Consider the following 20,703-nt stretch of genomic DNA (forward strand, 5'->3'; position numbering starts at 1 on the left):
CCAGGTTTTTTTTTTTATTCCAGTGTATTTTGATATGTACTTCATGCTTTGATGTTTCTAGCTTTCAGAGTACCATGTATAGCATAGTAATTGATGACATATAGTAGAACCCTGAAGTGGAGAGTAACTGGTCACCCACCTGCAAGTGAACAAGTGCATTGCTAACACTTTGGAAGTTTGCCGGTTATACTCAACAATTAAAAGAGTATAGAAAGTGAAAAACGTATTGCTTGAAAACCATGGATCCTTTAAATACATTGCGAGTACTTATGGTATAACACCATTTTATGGTGTAGAAATGTTGGTATGCATAGAATAATTTCATAAGCAAGGAACATTTACTCTCTGTAGGTTCCTAAGCAGAGTTTTATCAATCTCTTTCGAGTTTGATCAATCTCTTTCGAGTTTGGGGCATTTTGGCTCCCTGCTAAATATTATTAAATTTGAATCTTATTTGAAATAACTTACTGATTCAAACATACTTATGAAACTTTAAAAATTGCTATATAGTTACAGTTTTGAACCTTTAATCTTTTACTGAGTCACATTCTTCCTTTTTGTAATACTCGGAGAGCTTCTGATTAAGTTTTTGAGCCACACTGAAGTTCATTCTAACATGACAACCTTTCAATTACTGTCTTTTAAATTAACTTTTGTCTCCTCTTACCCTTAGCTTCCCTAGAAATATTTCATTATATGCTTATTAGGTGAATTCCAACATGTGAACTTTATTATATGTTCTAGACTATTTTTTCAAAGTCTCTCAAATATTGGGGTACCTATATCAAGCACAGTATTGCAGATATAGTTCTCATTAACCAAGAGAACCCTGCAAAGAACAAGAGACTGCTGTGTACAAAGAGGCAATAATGGATTACAGGGAGAAAAACCACAAGATAAACAGATATTGATTTATTCCAGCATATGACAGTTACAATGCATGATCAATACGTGGTAAATAGATACCTGTCGAAGGATAGATGGATTAAGGCAGGGGTCCCCAACCTTTTTGGCACCAGGGACCTGTTTCGTGAAAGGTAGTTTTTTCACAGACGGGGTGGGGGTGGGGGGATGGGTCAGGCGGTAACGCGAGCGATGGGGAGCGATGGGGGGCGGCAGATGAAGCTTCGCTCGCTCGCCAGTCGCTCACCTCCTGCTGTGCGGCCCATTTCCTAACAGGCCACGGACTGGTACCGGTCCGCGGCCCAGGGATAGGGGACCCCTATATTAAGGGATATATTGGTAACTGTTTCTTAAGGCAATTAAAAAATAGTTCCAGCAATTTTCGATTACAAAAGTTGTCATGTTTTGGTTTGGGCAGGAAAATTAAGGCCTCAGAGACCATATTCATTGTATAGCCTTAGTCAAATCACTTAATCAGAGTTTGATGGTTACAAAATAAGAGTTATAGTAGATACATGCTAACCAACTTGATGGCTTATAATGAAAGTATTAATTCAATTTACCCAATATAGTGCTGATACAAATATTCTCACTACTACAATTCTTGGCTGAGATTATAATAAGGCATTTTAGAAATGCTAAATGCTTAAAAGTGACATCTTTAGCATTATCACATCATTTTCAAAATTTTCTAACCTGTAGGTATGGGAGAATCTTAATCATTGATCTCTGCATAGACAGGAAAATCAAATGTGAATAAACATTTAAAAATATGATGACCTTTATAGTATGAAAGAACCAACTGTATGGTGATTTTGAGCAGCTTTAGGAATTTAAATTATTTGGGACTTAGGTAATTCATTGAAAGTCTCATAAATAAGAGTAGTATGGCAATGATAAAGGATTATAATAAACTTCATATAGTATTTCTTTATGAAAAGAGAGAAGTGATTCCTTTGGGATATGCCAGGGATTTAGTTGATTCACTAATTCCTTAGAGCAATAGGTGGCTGACATATCTATTCACTGGTTTGTGATGTAATGAAGTGCTTGACAGAAGTAAGTTAGTTTAACAAGTTGACCTGCTTACATAGCATCTGTAAATATTGCATGAGTCATAGCATTAATTGGGTCATTTGATTGCACAGGCCGAAATGAAGGGCTTCTAGCAGTTTTGTACCTTTTCCAGCATTTGTCAGTTTCACCCTACCTAATGAAAGGTCACTGGCTTGAAATATATTCTGAGCTTATTTTGACTTCACTTCCTAGGCATCATTCTAGGTTCCTGTGCACAATACAAGACATTTGCTCACCAGTGATGAAAATGGTACCTACATTAATCACTAAGGTCTAATGTTCTGTAGTTCTGATGAAATGAAAGAAAATAGTTTCCAGAGGTTTCTGTTAAAAATATTACTCTTTAAGTAATTAGGAATAGAGATAGCAAAGCAAATGATTTCTTCAGGATTTTGTTATGTGAAAAAATAAAGCTTTTTACTTCGTATATAACCTGATTTTATGCAATTCATAGCAGAGAGTAATTCAGGTTTATAAATAACCTTGTAGAAAGGATGTTATAAAAGCTGTCGCTGAATTTTGAATAAAACCCACATTTTTTAAACTTTGAATGTGTGATGCAAAACAAATAAATATGCTATTAGTTTACTGTATCTCAGTGAAATAGATTTCAAAATTAGTGGCGGAAAAATCTGCATTTTTAATTATGTATTCTCTGTGTATAGCATACTGTTTTGTAAAATTAGTGTCATGTCTTCCTGTATAATAGCAAAAACAAACAATAGTTTGCCTGAAGTTTATTAGCATAGACTATAATCCCTACAATTAGATAAATTTGTTTCTTTACTTGGAAAGGTATATTTTCAGGATACAAACAAGGCATAGAGAACATTATTTGTCCCCACTTTCAAAATGGATCTTGAAACCGCTTCTGAGGCAGCTCAGATGTCTAAATGGTCTCTGGAAAACATTAAAATGCCATCTCAGTCTTTGTTTAGACATTATTGATTTTATATTACAAGTAGATGAAAGGTCCACTTGGGGAATACTGCTGTATGACTGCTGCAATGACTTAGCCATCTAATACTACCCAGGGCAAAAGCCATTTGATCAAAATCAATGTAAAATATACATTTATCCTCCTTAGACATCCAGGGTATGGGGGGGATGCCAAGTATGAAGAGCAATATTTAATAATGTGACATCAGAAGTAAAAGCAATTACATCTTTACTAACTCTCAAATGCAAATGACTCTACATGACTCTGAATTCTGGAGCCGTATGGTTTATTGACAATAAAATAGACAAATCAATAACTTCTGCAAAAAGAGTGTTTTGAAAGAATAAATCTTGTATTAGTAGCAGGAACGTAGCTTTACAAAACTGCTCAAATGCCATACCTCTTGCTTGTTTAAGCACATGGTTTATAAAACATATTCTGGGCAGGGCTTACATATTCACCTTTTCTTACATCTTCCCAAGCTCTTAGTTGGACAGCCTATATAGTCAACATGTCATATCCACTTGAAAATTCTTTTCGACCTCACGAATATTGGTCAGATTTGTAGGATTCAAGCTCTGCTCTATCTAGTCTCACTTCTCCTCTGATCCCAGGAATAGGAGAGTGTGGCTGGACATTGTTGATGGGCATCCTTTACTGGGAGAGATGGATTTACCATGAACAAATGAAGTTTAAACTTCATACTCTCCTGGGAAGGATACTTTGCGTGGCCCTGGAAAGGACCCTAGCGATGTGTACATATATTCAAATATGTTTGTAAAATGGTAAGATATTTATAATTTTCTACAATTGCTTTTCTAACCTAAATGATGCAAATACTGTTATATTCATTATTTTGTTTTATTTTTTTGAAAGAGGAGTCCAAAACCATATTAGCTTGTGACCCCACAAATCCAGGGTCTGCCCGAGCTATTGACAAGACCCATAAAATTATCCAAGTTGACTGTGTGAGTGTGGGAGTGCCTGATACCTGATCGTAATGTCAATGATGTGTCCTTGGTCAATGTGTCCTATCATTCAGGGTGTTCATATTCTGTAAGCCCTGAGTGACCAAGTGCCAACTGAAAAGGATCAGCCGTGTATGAAAACAATATTTCAGTGTTATGTCTTTTAGCAAGAGCACAACATATATATATATATATATTTTTAATGTTGAGCCTTCTTTTATTTATTTTTATTTTTGGCTGTGTTGGGTCTTTGTTTCTGTGCGAGGGCTTTCTCTAGTTGTGGCAAGCGGGGGCCACTCTTCATCGCGGTGCGCGGGCCTCTCAGTGTCATGGCCTCTCTTGTTGTGGAGCACAGGCTCCAGACGCGCAGGCTCAGTAGTTGTGGCTCACAGGCCTAGTTGCTCCGTGGCATGTGGGATCTTCCCAGACCAGGGCTCGAACCCATGTCCCCTGCATTAGCAGGCAGATTCTCAACCACTGCACCACCAGGGAAGCCCACAACATATATTTTTAACTCATCCTAGTAGAATTTTATTTTAATAACTTTCTTTACGCTCGAAAAAATGACATCATTATTTCTCGCAATCATAGCTTCCACTCCACTGTTTCTCACACCCACCCATAAACACAATGATACCAAAACTTTCGCAGTTGATCATTATCTATGAGAGGTAAATTCTAAACAAAGGGGCTTCCCTGGTGGCGCGGTGGTTGAGAGTCCGCCTGCCGATGCAGGGGACACGGGTTCGTGCCCCAGTCCGGGAGGACCCCGCATGCCGTGGAGCAGCTGGGCCCGTGAGCCATGGCCGCTGAGCCTGCGCATCCGGAGCCTGTGCTCCGCAACGGGAGAGGCCACAACAGTGAGAGGCCCGCGTACCGCAAAAAAAAAAAAAAAAGAAAAAAAAATTCTAAACAGAATCATCTATAGTGCATGATGCTCTGGTATCTCAAGAATGTATACAAGGTGAGAACTGATCTGCAGTATGTAAGTCAACTCAAAAAATCAGAAATGTCTTATCTGAGTTAAAAGCAGGAAAACACCTTCTTCAGACCCTTTGAGGCATCAAAGCTGCTCACATTCAGCTACACCACTCTGCTTTCTACCTGTACACACCACATCTTTCTATCTAAAGCATATATATCCGTAGCCTGTACTCACATCAACTGATCTTACATCTGTAGATTGAGAACCTATGGATTCATTCATTCCTGAATTCATTCATTTAAGAAATATTTATTGAGCACGTTTCTGGGCCTGGCATTCTTCTAGAGATGGAGCAAGACAAATGCAAGTGCCACTTTTAAAGAACTTAAAATCTGGCAGAACTCTGGTGCCATGATAGTCCCTACCATGTCAACTGAGAAGATCTGTCCTAAAGAAGCAAGGGTTGTAAATCACCTACCTTGGAAATGCACCGGGACTTTCTACCTGGCGAGTTCAAAGATCCCCAAGGCTCATCATCTAAGGAAAGGCATTTGGGGATGGAGGATGAGAAGGTATCTTTCATGTTAGAGTATTACTACGGGGAACATTCTCATCACACAGACCACTCATGCATTTCTAGTGTAGCTTCCTTGCTTACTTGCTAAGTAATCAAAAGAAACCCCACCCTGTTATATCCCATATAGATGCTTTTACGGTATATTGAATCTTCAAAGTTTCTTAGTATGATAGAGAGATAGATAAGCTTGAATAATTAAGTTTGTGTGGGTGTGCATTTGTCTCTGTGTATGTATGTCTATTCTATCTTCTTTTGTGACTGTCTGCTGGTGGTGAAACAACATTGCCCAGCAGTGTTCTTAGAGAAAGAACCCTGGACTTGAATTTAGGTTATACTAGAGGTCATATTTATAAACTGTGTGATCCTAGCATATTACATAAGCTTTATAAACCTCAAGTTTTCATTCCTAACATAGAGTTAATACAACCTGTTTGATCAAGATTAGATGAGTCTTTTAGTTTTCCATTTGTTTTAAATATGCTCCATATGATACCACCTTGCCTCATTTAAATCTGAACATTTACTGAGATCAGGGATTATGCTTTTCAAATCATCGTTTTTCTTTCCTAAATATTAGTAATGATAACATTTATTTAGTGTTTACTGTATGGTAGGCACTCTATTAACCACTTTACATACTTCACTCATTTAATTTTTGTAATATTCCTAGCCACTTGTTAAGATTTCAAGTTCTGCAGAGACTGCTTGACTTTAAAATTTAGCTCTTCCACTTACAAGCTATAATGGAAAAACCACTTAGCCTGTCTGAATCTCAGTTTTCAAATCTACTCATAGGTAGTTATGAGTCTTAGATGAATTAATGAAAGTAAAGTACATAAATATTGCCTGGAGTATAGTAAGTTATTAAATATACGATGGCTTTGTTTTCAAATATACCCATTTTTACCATTATTACCTCTAACTGGAACAGGTAGATTTATTACTGTTCATTTTTTGCTCTTTTGTGGAGTTTGGTTTTTTTGTTCAGTAAATATTCATAAGGAACAAACCTTAGCCTCACCTAGGTAAGCCCAGCATATGGACTCTCTCCTTTCCTACCCATTTTCTCTATGGAAAGACTGTATTTCCCCATACCATGTGTGTTTTTCCACACACATGGCCTTGTCCATGTGATGTTCTTTGGCTAATGGAATATAGTATGAAATGATCTGGTGTAAGTTGCAAGCCTCCACCTTAAGTAAAATCACTTGTTTCCATTACCTCTCTGGGAGATTCCTGTCTCCACCCTGGGAAGTACATGCCCCATATACCTGATGGCCCTACATACAGGCCTCAAGGATGTGAGGTAGAGTAGGTATGAACTTAATATGTAGGAAGAAGCAGAGCCACTGGAGCTGTCCAGCCGACACACAGATGTGTTAGTGAGTAATCAATGCATACCGTTTGCCACTGAGATTGCACGTGTGCCTTATAATGTGGTAAAGACTTCCCCTCATCAGGCTCTTCTGTGTATTACTCAAAGTAGTTTTTAAAAAACATACATGTAATACTATCATTTCCCCCGCTTAGCACCTTTCAAAGGCGCCATCACAATTAGACTAAAATCAAGTTCCTGGTCATAGCTTATGAGGATTTTAACTACCTCTCAGATATCATATTTTTCTGTACACAGATCATCTGGGCCTTTTTCCTTTTCCTAGAACATGCCAAGGACTTTTCCTTCTTAGGCCCTTCTCAAATGTTATTGTGTCTTCCTGAAAGGATATTCCACCCTTTTCTTTCCATGCCCCTCACCCTTCATGTCTTAACTTAAAAAGTCATCTTCTCAGAAACGTCCGTCCTGACACCTTATCTAAATAGGATCTCTCTGTCAGTCTCTGTTTTATCTCTTACTATCATTTTATACAGTTTTAATTATCTATTTATTTAATTGTTTTTTATCTGTCTATTCTACTACAATCTAAATCCTGTGAGGTCAACACATGAGTTTTACTTATTTACTATTGATTATCAAGAACCTAGCAGACACGATGCCAAAAGCTTAAAAGTATCACAAATTCTATTGGATAAATAGGTTTTGTTAAGGAAATTGAGGTAGATAATGAAATAAATTCCACAGTATTATACAACTGATAACCAAGTGCAGAACTAAGACTCCTATTCAAGTGTATCTGTTGTTTGTAAAGCTCCAGATATTTGGGAGAAATCAACAAACATACATATTTTATCTGTAATACATGTAGCCTTCATTTATTCAGTTTTGGTAATTCATACCAAATGTTGAGGAACCAGTCATTGAATTATCCGATAGTAAATGGTTAATTAATTAAGTAGTGCATGATTCTAACAGTTGCATTTATACTACTTGGAATAGTAGGTTTCAGTTAGCCTCAAGTACTTTAGAAATACTTATTATTAAAAATTCACAACCTAAATATATAGTATTATTTATTTATTTAAACAGATACTTTCAAGGTCCTCTACTATACAACTTGATCTACTTTAGTAGACATCTCTGATAAATATTTAATAGTATCTAAATTTCAGTTCTTTAAAACTATTTCATGTTTTATACAAATTTCATATTTTATATTAATTATCACATCCCTGTATCAGTTATAATAGGCTAGATTGTTCTGTATTAAGCAGCAACCTACAATATTAAAGGACTACAACAACAAATACTTATTTCCAGCCACATGTCTGTCATTGGTTGGCTTAGGCTCTGTTCCACATCATCTTTACTGCAGGACTTAGATTAAATGAATAGCCTCTTTCTGGAACTTTATTGGTTGTCATTGCAGAGAATATCTAAAATGTGATGAAATATGATCTGGCTTTTAAATCTTCTGCTCAAGATACATGTCACTTCCATTCCTATTTCAGTGGACGAAGAAAGTCATTTTGTGAAGTCTGAAGTCATTGGGACAAATACAAATAATTTTCCCTGAGGAAGTGGCACTGAAATTAGGGGACAATAATACATTTATGACATTTTTCACAACTCATTTCCCTGGCATGATTACTATGTAATTGTTTTGTTTCACTTTAGCTTTCTGAGAATAGCAGTTTGGTTTTCTCTTCTTGGAATGTCCATCACCCCTCTTTCTAAGATAATTCTGAAATCTCAACTGACCATATAATATGATGACTATATATATATATATGTGTGTGTGTGTATATAATATATACTTATATAATATATACTTATATATTATATACTTATATATAATATATATATAATATATCTCTTACACCGACTGCTATTGTCTGACTGTTTTCCCCCAAATTCATGTGTTGAAATTCTAATGCCCAATGTGATGGTGTTAGGAGGTGGGACGTAAGTGATTAGGTCAAGAGGGCAAGCTCTCATGAATGGATCAGTACACTTATAAAACATGCCGTAGAGAGATCCCTTGCCCCTTCCACCATGTGAGGCTACAGCTAGAAGTCTGCAAAACCAGAAGAGGGTCCTCATCAGATCACGCTCGTACCCTAATCTTGGATTTCCAGCCTCAAGAACTGTGAAAAATTTTGGTTGTTTATAAGCCACCTGTTCTGTGGTATATTGTTATAGCAGCCTGAACATACTGTGACATCCACCATTCCCAAATCTGAGTCTTTGGAACTGATATAATAAAAAGTAAACAATAGTATTTCATTGCTAGAACCTTAGCTTTAGTAATACAGAAAATGACCTGTAGGCACTATTATTTTATACTGATTTTTACCTGACCATCGGACATTAGAAACCACCTAGGAAGAAGGGTGATGATGCTAATTCTATCAAGAGTCATATGGTGATTAAGGTTAGTGTTGCATGCATATTTCCCCGAATAACATTGCTGTTAAAAATTAAGAATAATGATACATGATAATATTGCAGGTAAAGGTTTCTGGTTAGACTTAGTATAAAATTTGAAGATGTAGGTTTCATAAATAATGACGTAGATGAGGGGCCATGAATTCATTCATCTACAGTGGTGACATTAATATGGATTGAAATAATCCTTCAAAGAACAATAGTAAGTTCAGGAAATTTCCCCCAAAGTTTCCAAAGTTTCCAAGGTGTAGGGCCAGAAAACTTCCCTTCTTTCCTTCTAGGTTCTTTGGCTAGTCTAATAGTTAAATTGACAGAAGACAGATTAACAGGAGAAAAACTGTGTATGAGACTCCCTGGCAGTCAGGATACTGAGGCTTATATACCATTCTGAGCTAAGAGGGGGTTAGGAGTATGGGGCTTCAAATAGGGCAAAAGACAATTCACAGGAAGGTGAGAAAAGCAAATGTTTGGTAGACAGATGTTTGCCATGCCATGCAGGTAAGTCTTTTTGATATAAAAAGTATCTCTGGTAAGAGCTCTGAATAAATAGATATCCTCTGTATAAGCAGAATGTAGTGAACTCTGAATAAGTAAATATCCTCTGAATTAGCAGAAAGCAGTGAGACAACTCCTTAGACCCAATACATGGTGCTTAATCCTCTTGTAATTCCTTTTTTCTAACAGCCTTACTTCTGTCCATCAAAGTAGGGCTTCCTGGTACAGACTCCCTACCTAAATCCTTTTAAGCAGTTAAGTTGGAGGTAAAAAGGTCTTCTTGGTTCTGTTGGGCCCCAGTTGTCTTCAATCTTGAAATAATCCATATGCCAAAGTGGTACATTCTGGTGTGGTATATTCTTCTCCCCCTATGAAGTTTCTAAGGTTATCAAGATGTGGACATAGAGAATTCTGAAGATAGAAATTTGGTAGTCTAGGAAAAAAAATACAGATATTAGGACTGAATGTCATAAGAGAACAGTGACTAGCAAAATAGAATCTAAATTAGATCATTGATCAACCAGTTAGCCCAAACCTGGTACTGAGCAGCTAGTCCAAGTCTTGGGTCATACATAAAAGAAATTCACATATCCGTGCCTAAATATGGTATTTATCTTCCTAGAAAGCTTAGGAAAGGTAACCATGGCACATTACCTAAGCAGATCAGTCAAATTATTTTATCAGTGGAATAACAGATACACTGACTAGTTTGCTATAATGTCCAGATTATATGTTTCTTTATTCTAATATGATACAGCTTCTGAATCTTCCAGTTGTCAGCTTCTTTCTCTTAGGTGGTTTATCATGCATTAGAATTTGTCAGCTCAATCAGACATAGACTTTTCTTGTCAGGAACATGATTGTCATGTGAAAATGTGTGGCTCAGAACCCCGTGTGGGGAAAAATCACTGCTACACCAGGGTGCTGAATACTAACCTTATTAGATTTGTTTAGGGTAGTGAGAGCTGAAAACTGATAATAGTGGTCATGGATTCTGATTTAGCTGGGAAGAAGTTTCGTCAAGGCTTCTGTTTAGGGAGAACTGAGGAAGTTGTATTCGGTATCAGGACATCCTCTGAATAAGTAGAATGTACTGAGACTCAGTACACCTTAGACTCAGTTTATGGTGCTTAATCCTCTTGTAATTCTTTTTTCAATAGCCTTGCCTCTGTGCATCGGAAGTAGGGCTATCTCTTACTTTCTTCCTCTCCTAAGTTTCTTCCATCAGAAGAGAGAGGTACTTACTCCTTGATATTCACTTTCTACTAAGACTTAAGATTAAAGGAGTCATTGGTTCAAATGACTGACTTTGGAAGCGAGATGTACTAGTATTAGGAAATTTAAGTGTATAAAATATATAATTATATACATACATCTATGGGGTGTCTGAGAATGTACGTGTGGGTCTAGGTTTGGTTAATTACTTAAAAAATAATTTATTTAATTGAAGCAGGCATTCCATATGATAACATAGTTAATTTGATTTTCATTTCTTTTTCCATTGAAATATAATTACAGTATATTGTTGTGAAAATTCCTAATTTAGATCCGCAAATCAGAGAATAAACTGTAGCTGGATTCTCTTAATTACCAGTTCTATTCAGTTGACCTGTATGATAAGCTGTCAACCTCTGGATCAAAACTCCACCTATTTAAATGGTCTAGGCATTGAAGTAAATAATGTTAAATTAATTTTTTATTAACTTTCATGAACTATATGTGCTAGATTATAGTACTGTCAAAATATTTACTGTTCTTTCTTTTTTGGCCCTCACTATGGGAGAATTATATTTACTATCTCATGGATATCAGGCATAGACACCTTATTAGCTTTGGGCATGAATGTGTGGACAAGTGTCATGTAGAAATTCAAGGCAGAAATTTTAGGAGTCATTGCATGATACCACCATCTCCCTTTTCCCTCAGTTATGGGCCTGGAAATATTCCAGATAAGGGCTGCTCTTTCAGCCTAGTTCTGGAGTAAAGTGGATATTGAACAGAAACTTAGCAGAGGTAAACATCTATTATTGTATAAGCCATCAAGATTCAGGGCTTAATGTTTTTTCCACCATAGCATAACTTAGCCTAAGATTTATAGAGAAATGTTTCTCAAAATAATATAATACAAAGATGTAATTCAGTTGTTTCTGTTATACAAGCACAAAGGTGTGATGGATACAGCAAATACAAAAATCTTGTGTTACTTCTAATGTCATGTAGTATAGTAACAGAACTTAACTGTTATACATAAAATTAATGACTAGTATTTAGAGATTTGGCCCTTTCATACAGTGCTATGGGAGTATAAATTGGTACAATATTTCTAAAGGGTAATTTTCAATATATGTTTAAAATATTAAAATACAATCTGATAAGTAATCCTACTTCAGAAAAAAAATATGCAAAATATAAGCAGAGGAATAGTCATTTTTAATAAGAATAAAACGTTTTGAAACAATCTAATATTCAAAAGTAGAAGATTGGTAAAATCATCACCTGTAAACTGAAATATTATGCAGCCATTAAAATAATATTATGGAGGAATATTTAATGACATAAAGGTTTTTGATAAAGAGCAAAAGCAAAACAGAACTGTAAATAATGCATTACCCTAATTATTTTAAATGATAATAAACATGTACACAGAAACTGGAAAGAAATGAATCAACACCTTGACATGCGATTTTAATTCTATTTTCACTGGTTTTGAAGTCGAGCTAGTGGTGTTAAATCAAGGAATTCCAAATCTTTAGACTAAATGCAAGTATATCACTACTATCTCTTTTTTAAACTATTGTAGAGATAGAGAATATGTGGTAATTAAATATTATTTAGTCATTAATTCCAGCTGGGACTGCTGATAATTATGCTGCAATATGATTTCCTCTAAGATATTTCACAGGCCATTGATAAACAGCTGAGAAGAAAAAAATCAGGGGATTATGGCAAAGTGGTTTGCTATTAAATTAACTGAATAAAAAGTAATTGGATTATGTATGATCTTCAACAGCTACTAGAGTTTAAACTTTAATTAAATTGTCATAGTCCTCATTCAAAAATGAATGTTTGAGCATAAACTATTTTTAAACAACAAGAATAGCATAATACTAATCAGGGCAGCCTATACCACCAACCTTAATTGAAAGCTCTATCAGACTGATTACCAACCAGTTTTCCACACATTAAAATCACTGGGAAAAACGTTGAGCTCTAGTAATCATTTGCAAGGTTTTCAAATATTATTACTTGATAGGAAGTCAGTTAGCATTGACTAAGAAAACTCATTCTTAAACAATTAGCCGGGTTGTGTGCATTAAAGAAAACCTAGGCTTTTAATTTTGCCTGGAAGTTTTTAAAGCCAGAATTCCCCAGCAAAGTCAAAAATGATATTTTATCAACTATTTCTGTATCTACCATGAAAGACATTTTAAACATATGATATGATTTGTTATGCCCAGCTCATTCTATTAGTGTTCTAAAGTAAACATAAGTAAATGATTAAAATATTGTATATGAAATAGTGTATATATAATATTTACATAAATATATGCATGCACACATGTATTCATGTGTATATAATTACATACAGATACACATATATGCATATCATCTGGGACATCTTCCAGGCAGCTATTTGAAGGCTCTAGGGTAGATTGTTAAAGATTTCTCTGAGGAAAAGACAAGCAGTTATTTTCCTTTTGATTTTCTAGTTCTAACCTGCACAAAGATGGTAAAAATAGGAAACTGCCTCATTCAAACACATAGATTGCAGTGAGAACTAAAGGTGAGAACTTGAGTTTTCTGACTTTAAGATTTTTAATACAGTATCTGAATTATCCTCAGAGAAAGTTCTTTTTTTAACCTTTTCAAGAAATGCTTGATGAAATGATTCTCAAGATGTACATTATATTTTTTGAAAAAATTTTGAGTTAATTTAAACCAAAGACTTTCTCTAGCTCTCTATGGTAGATTTGAATAATTTGCCTTTTATATCAATATTTTAGTTACAGATTTTTATAGCTCTTATCTTTTATCAATGATTTATCCACTTCAGGAATATTTAACTATTTTAAAATGAAGTCAAACAAAATTAAGAAACTACATTTCTGTTTTTTAAATGCCACTTTATGCTATGTATGTTATATGCACTATTTGATTTCTTTATCTCAAAAATAATATGAGAAAGTTATTTCTTTTTAAAAGTGGATATCTGCAGTTTGGAAGGGCTCAGTACTTTATTTAAGTTCACACATAAGTAAATGCTGGAACAGGGCATATATCTGAAAGCCCTGCTCATTACACTATCCATAAAAGACATGAGGATGTCCTAGGCCTAACACAGGGTGGGGCGGAGAATGGGGGAAATAGATTGGAAATCTCTTGTTTAATTAGTTCCCCACAGGCAGTTCCTCTACCTCAAGATAAATCCACTGGATTGACCCTTACCACACTCCTTGATCCTAAACTTAATTTAGAAAGATTGGCAGTCCTGTGTTTAAAATTAACTTATTACATAATTTAGGATAACTGGCATCAAAGTTAATGCTGCTGGTTAAATAAAACTAACCCTGAAGGCAACTTATATGAATATTTAAAATAATACTGTCAAATAAAAAAATATTTTTAAGCACAATAACAAATAATGTCAGATAGTGTGTTATTTTGTGCAGCATGTGAGGAAATAAAGTTTTTACTGGTAATTTTTAAGGTGTTACTGAGTATTCAGGGAATGATATTGTTAAGCTAATACATAATATCAAGTTACTCTTAGGTAAATATAAATCACACCCATAAGCAGTTTTATTCATTCATTTAGTAAGTTTTTATTAACCAATTGCTTTGTGTCAGGCAATGAGTGAGGGACCAGAAATACAAAGTTTCCTATGATATGGCATCTAATCTTGAGGAACTCATGGAAGGAAAAAGATACATGTCATCACATTCCTGTGATTTAATATGATACATGCTCTAAAAGTGCTGGAGTCAGAGTCTTATGGTATTTGAGAAAAGAAATAGACTAAATAAACTTGAATAGACATTTCTCCAAAAAAAATATACAAATAGTCAAAAAGTATATGAAAAGATGCTTAACCTCGCTATTCATCAGGGAAATGCAAATCAAAACCACAATAATATATTACCTCACCTCTGTTAGAATGGCTATTAAAAAAACAGATAACAAGTGTTGGTGAAGACATGGAGAAATTGGAACACATATACACAATTTATGGGAATATAAAATGGAAAACAGCAGAGGTTCCTCAAAATATTAAAAATAGAACTACCATATGACCCAGAAATACCACTTCTGGGTATATCCAAAATAAGAGAAATCAGAATCTTGAAGAGATGTTTGCATTTTGGTGTTCATTGCAGCAGTGTTCACAATAGCAAAGATATGAAAATAATCTAAATGTCTATTGATAGATGAATGGATAAAGAGAATGTGGTATATACATACAATGGAATATTACTCAGCTTTAAAAAAGAAGAGAATTCTGTCATTTGCAACAACATGGATGAACCTGGAGGACATTATGCTAAGCAAAATAAGCCAGGCACAGAAGGACAAATACTGCATGATTCCACTTACATCAGGTATTTGCAACAGTCAAACTCATAGAAGCAGAGAATAGAATGGTGGTTTCCAGGTGCTGGGGAGAGGAGGAAATGGGAAGTTGCTATTCAGTGCCTATAGTTTTCTTCATGATTTCCTTTCTTTGGTTTGATGGGCTTCTTGCATCTGTAGGTTTCCATCAATTCTGGAAAAAAATGGTCATTATTTCTTTAATTTTTTTCACTGTCTCCTCATTTTGGGAATTGGCCACTTACTGTTATCCCACACACCACTGAAGCTCTTTGCATTTTTTTCTAAAAAGTTCTCTTTCTCTCTGTATCATTTTGGGTAGTGTTTATCACTATGTATTCAGAATCACTGCTAACCTTTTATTCTGTGATGTCTAATCTCTCAACTTTATACAGTATATTTTCATTACACATTGTAGTTTTAAATTATAGAAATTAGATTTGGATTTTTTAAGCTATCTTCTATGTCTTTACATGTTCAAAATGTACTCTAACTTCTTAAAAATGTAGACTAGTTATCAAACTGTTGTATAGTGTCTCTGTCCACAAATTCTGTCATCTGTTTCATTTCATGGTTAGTTTCAATTGATTGTTGTTTCTCCTCATTATGGAATTATGAAGTTTTCCAGTCTGACTGATGGAAATTGGTAATATTCCAGATACTGTGAGCTCCAGATACTGTTTTTTCCAATTTTTTCATGAAGTTCTTTTCTCTGACCTCTAATATTTTCTTCAAATCCATGAACCTGAACAGTATTCAACTGAATACTTGAAATGGACTCTTTGAAGATCTCTGGATTTTTCTCTTTGCACACTTCTTTCTTTGTAAGTCTATCCTGCAACATATTTGAAAAGAAAATGCAGAACAAAAGACAACTCAAAATGCATAGAAATGTGAGAGATCCATGGAGAACTGTATCCCAACAAGTCTATCCACTTTTTACTATCTGGTCACCATCCTGGGCCAGGCCACCATTATTTTTCTCTTGGACTTTCCTAACAGCATCGTAAATTATCTCTACATCCATCTTTCCCATTCAGTCCTTTTTATATATGGAAACTACCATCAACTTTTTAAAACATGGCTTCATTTTTTTTTTTTTTTTTTTTTTTTTGCGGTACGCGGGCCTCTCACTATTGTGGCCTCTCCCATTGCGGAGCACAGGCTCCGGATGCGCAGGCTCAGCGGCCATGGCTCACGGGCCCAGCCACTCCGCGGCATGTGGGATCTTCCTGGACCAGGGCACGAACCCGTGTCCCCTGCATCGGCAGGCAGACTCTGAACCACTGCACCACCAGGGAAGCCCTTCATATATTTTTTTATAAACTTTTGGTGGGCTTCAACTGTATATAAAATAAAATCAATCACCCTACTATATCATAGAAGGCCCCTATATGAGCTGACACTATACACTTCCCAAATCTACTTTCCCTCTTTGTCTCTTGCTTCTTACTTTCCAGTTGCAATGCCTTTATAAAGACTTTTTTTTTTTTTTTTTTTTTTTTTTTTTGCGGTATGTGGGCCTCTCACTGCTGCAGCCTCTCCCGTTACTGCTGCGGCCTCTCCCGTTGCGGAGCACAGGCTCCGGATGTGCAGGCCCAGCGGCCATGGCTCACGGGCCCAGCCGCTCCGCAGCATGTGGGATGTTCCCGAACCAGGGCACGAACCCATGTCCCCTGCGTCGGCAGGCGGACTCTCAACCACTGCGCCACCAGGGAAGCCCTATAAAGACTTTTGAATATTCCAAGTTTTCTGCCACATTAGGACCTTTTTATGTGCTATTTTATATGCTTACAATGCTCTTTCCCCAACATGGCTGGGTTCTTCACATAATTTTGATCTCTAGTTACTAATATTTTCCCCTTTAAACTATTCTAGTTATTAACAATCTCCTTTAAAAAAAGAGCCAACTGCAACTACTATTGCTATAGTAGACACCACCCCTTTATTCTCTATTTTCAGTATCTGCTTCCCTGACTGCATTGATTGATTTAGATTTTTGCTTACCTCCATTTATAATCTATAAGCATGTAAGAAGGACTCATGTCTGTATTGTTCAGAATTTATCACAGGGTACACAAACAATGCTATTTAATATTTGTTACATACATTGATAATTATTTGATTCCTAGTTAAGTCATGGTGTAATTATTCATGTATGGGATTATTTTTCATAGTTCCCAGTAGTGTGTAATTGAATTATATGGGCTATAGTTTATCCACCTGCACAGTCTCTGTGAATCTGCCTGACTTAAAGTGTTGTGTTCAATCGTGACTTTGAATGTGATGTAACAGATATAGTCATTTACTCTGTTCTAGACCCTACAGATACAGCATTGAACAAAACAGGACAAGTTCCTGCTTTCTTCATTTTACTACTTAGTGGAAAGAAATAAACTCTAACAAATATTTGATATTTAGGCTGATGATAAATATAATCTATTTTTAAAAGTTGGACTTGGTAAGGAGACAGTAAATGACGATGCAGGTGAAAGTGACTAGTATTTGATTGAGAGTGGTCAGGAAAAGCTTCTTGGATAAATAACATTAAGCAAAGTCATGAAGGAGTGTGTATGTGTTTGTACTCGGGGTATGGTTTACAGGGTGGCAACTGGTCACGAACCATGCCTTTATCTACAGCAGAGTTTGGTAAATTTTTCAATACTAAGCCAGATAGTAAATATTTTAGGATTAGTGGGCCATATATTCTGCCACAGCCACTCAACTCTGCCAATGTAGTGCAAAACTAGCCATAGATAATACATAAGGAAATGAGTGTAGCTGTGTTCCCCAAACCTTATTCACAAAATCAGGCAGTGGGCTGACTTTGGCCTATGGTCTATTATTTGCTGACACCTGGTTTAATTAAGGAATGTTCCAGTAAAAGGAACCAGCAAATGCAAGGATCTTGAAAAGGTAGCATTCTTTTTTTTTTTTTAACCATATATCACTTATATGTAGAATCCAAAATATGACACAAATGAACTTATTTATGAAACAGAAACAGATTCACGGACATAGAAAACAAACTTATGGTTACCAAAGGGGAAAGGGGGTGGGGGAGGGATAAATTAGGAGTTTGGGATTAATAGATACAAACTTTATATATATATATATATATATATATATATATATATATCTTGACATATTTGAAAAACAGCAAGGGATCCAGTGTGACTGGAATGGAATGAGAACGAATAGACAAGTTCAGAAATACAACGAGCACCAAACTCTGTAGTTTCATATGGAGGTGGGAATTATTGGAGTGTTTTGAGCAGAGGAGTGATATAATCCAATTTATGTTTTTAAAAGGTCACCTTGGCTACTGGTTTCAAAATTGATAGGTGTGGCTTGAAGAACACAGGTGAAAGCAAACTACTGCAATGTTCATGTGAAATTATGGCTGCTTGCATTAGATTGGCGAGCTTGGAAATAGTCATGAGTTGTCACAATCTATACATATTTCAGAGACCAGGCCACAAAGATTTTCCTATTGCCTGAATATGATAGATATGAAACAAGAGAGTCATGGGTGACTCCTTGTATAATGTTCTAAGTACCAAAGACTTTTCAACAGTGCTGTACTTATGCTAGCATTAGCAGGGGTAGCATTACTAGGGGTAAGGACTTTGTAGGAAGAAATATCTTGGGTTGATATCTAAAAGATTCATACTTTTATGCCAGTTGGAGAAACAGAGAGAAATATCCCACTCAATGTGGAAAAATATCGACCTGAAACTGTAGGAAATGTTTGAGGAAATCAAATTTCATTGTAGGGTATATATAGACAAAGATGATGATTTACTTTTATTTTATTTTTATATTTAAAAATGAAGGAAAGCAAAAGCTTGTAGTTAGGTTAGTAAAGTGGAAAATTCATTCCCTTATGAACCAGACTGGAGAAGTAAAAATGGGAGTAGGGGATATTCAAGTGAAAGATGAGAAATACTTGCTCTTTCTGATGCATACTTGCTTAGAAGTTCACTAGAGTAAGTCAAGTAACTCATAAAAAATTTTTCTATTTTCTCCTCAGAATATTTAAACATATGGCAAGCAATATGCTTCATTTCTCAAGGAGTAACCAGGAGTTAGAAATGAGTCTTGAATGTAGATTTAAAGTCAGTTTTCGAGACTAAAACAGCCCAACTAGTTATTTAATTGTGCCAGATAATCTTCATGAAAGTCATTTCTATAGGTGCATGAATTCTTTACTTGATTTCCACAGCCCTTTTGGAGCATCTCAGTTTCAACTGAGTTTAACTAGTGAATATCTTTGATTAGTTGAATAATTTTTTCTGAAGTCTTCAACTATATGTGGCTTATCAAGAATTAAGGAGACTGGTATGAAGTTTTTTCGGTTTTTTTTTATATTTATTTTATTGAAGTGTAGTTGATTTATAATGTTGTGTTAGTTTCAGGTGTACAGCAAAGTGATTCAGTTATACATACATATATATTTATTTTTTCAGATTCTTTTCCATTATAGGTTATTACAAAATATTGAGTGTAGTTCCCTGTGCTATACAGTAGGTCCTTGTTGCTTATCTTTTGTGTATGTAGTAATGTGTATATGTCAATCCCCAAATCCTAATTTATCCCTCTCTGCCCCCTTTCTCCTTTGGTAACCATACGTTTGTTTTCTATATCAGTCTATTACTGATTTGTATATATGTTCATTTGTATCATTTTTTTTTTTTAGATTCCATATAAGTGATATCATATGATTTGTCTTTTCTCTGTCTGGCTTACTTTACTTAGTATGATTATCTCTCGGTCCTATCCATATTGCTGCAAATGTCATTATTTCATTCTCTCGTATGGCTGAGTAATATTCCATTGTATATATATACCACATCTTTATCCATTCATCTGTCAATGTACATTAGGTACAATGTCTTGGCTATTGTCAGTAGTGATGCCACAAACACTGGGGTGCATCTGCCTTTCCAAATTATACTTTTCTCCAGATATATGCCCAGGAGTGCTTTTTTTTAAATCATGGACCTTTGATATTTTTTCTTTCTATGTTTTCTCTGGATATATGCCCAGGAGTGGGATTGCAGGATCATATGGTAGCGCTATTTTTACTTATTTAAGGAACCTCCATACTGTTCTCCATAGTGGCTGTACCAATTTATATTCTCACCAATAGTGGAGGAAGGTTCCTTCTTCTCCACACCCTCTCCAGCATTTTTAAAATTTTATTAACTTTTCATTTTGGAATTATTATAGATTAACAGGAAGTTGCAAAAATAGTAAAGAAATTCTGTGTACACTTTACACAGTTTTCCCAAATGTTACATTTTGAATAACTGTAGTATACAGTATCAAAACAAGAAAACTGACATTGGTACAGTATATATGAATATTCAGTGTCATTTTTTCACAGGTGTTTATTAGTGTAAGCAATCAATATACAAAACTATTCAATCACCACAAAGATATTC

This window comes from Orcinus orca, chromosome 11 (genome assembly GCF_937001465.1).
Source record: "Orcinus orca chromosome 11, mOrcOrc1.1, whole genome shotgun sequence".
In the NCBI taxonomy this organism is placed as follows: domain Eukaryota; kingdom Metazoa; phylum Chordata; class Mammalia; order Artiodactyla; family Delphinidae; genus Orcinus; species Orcinus orca.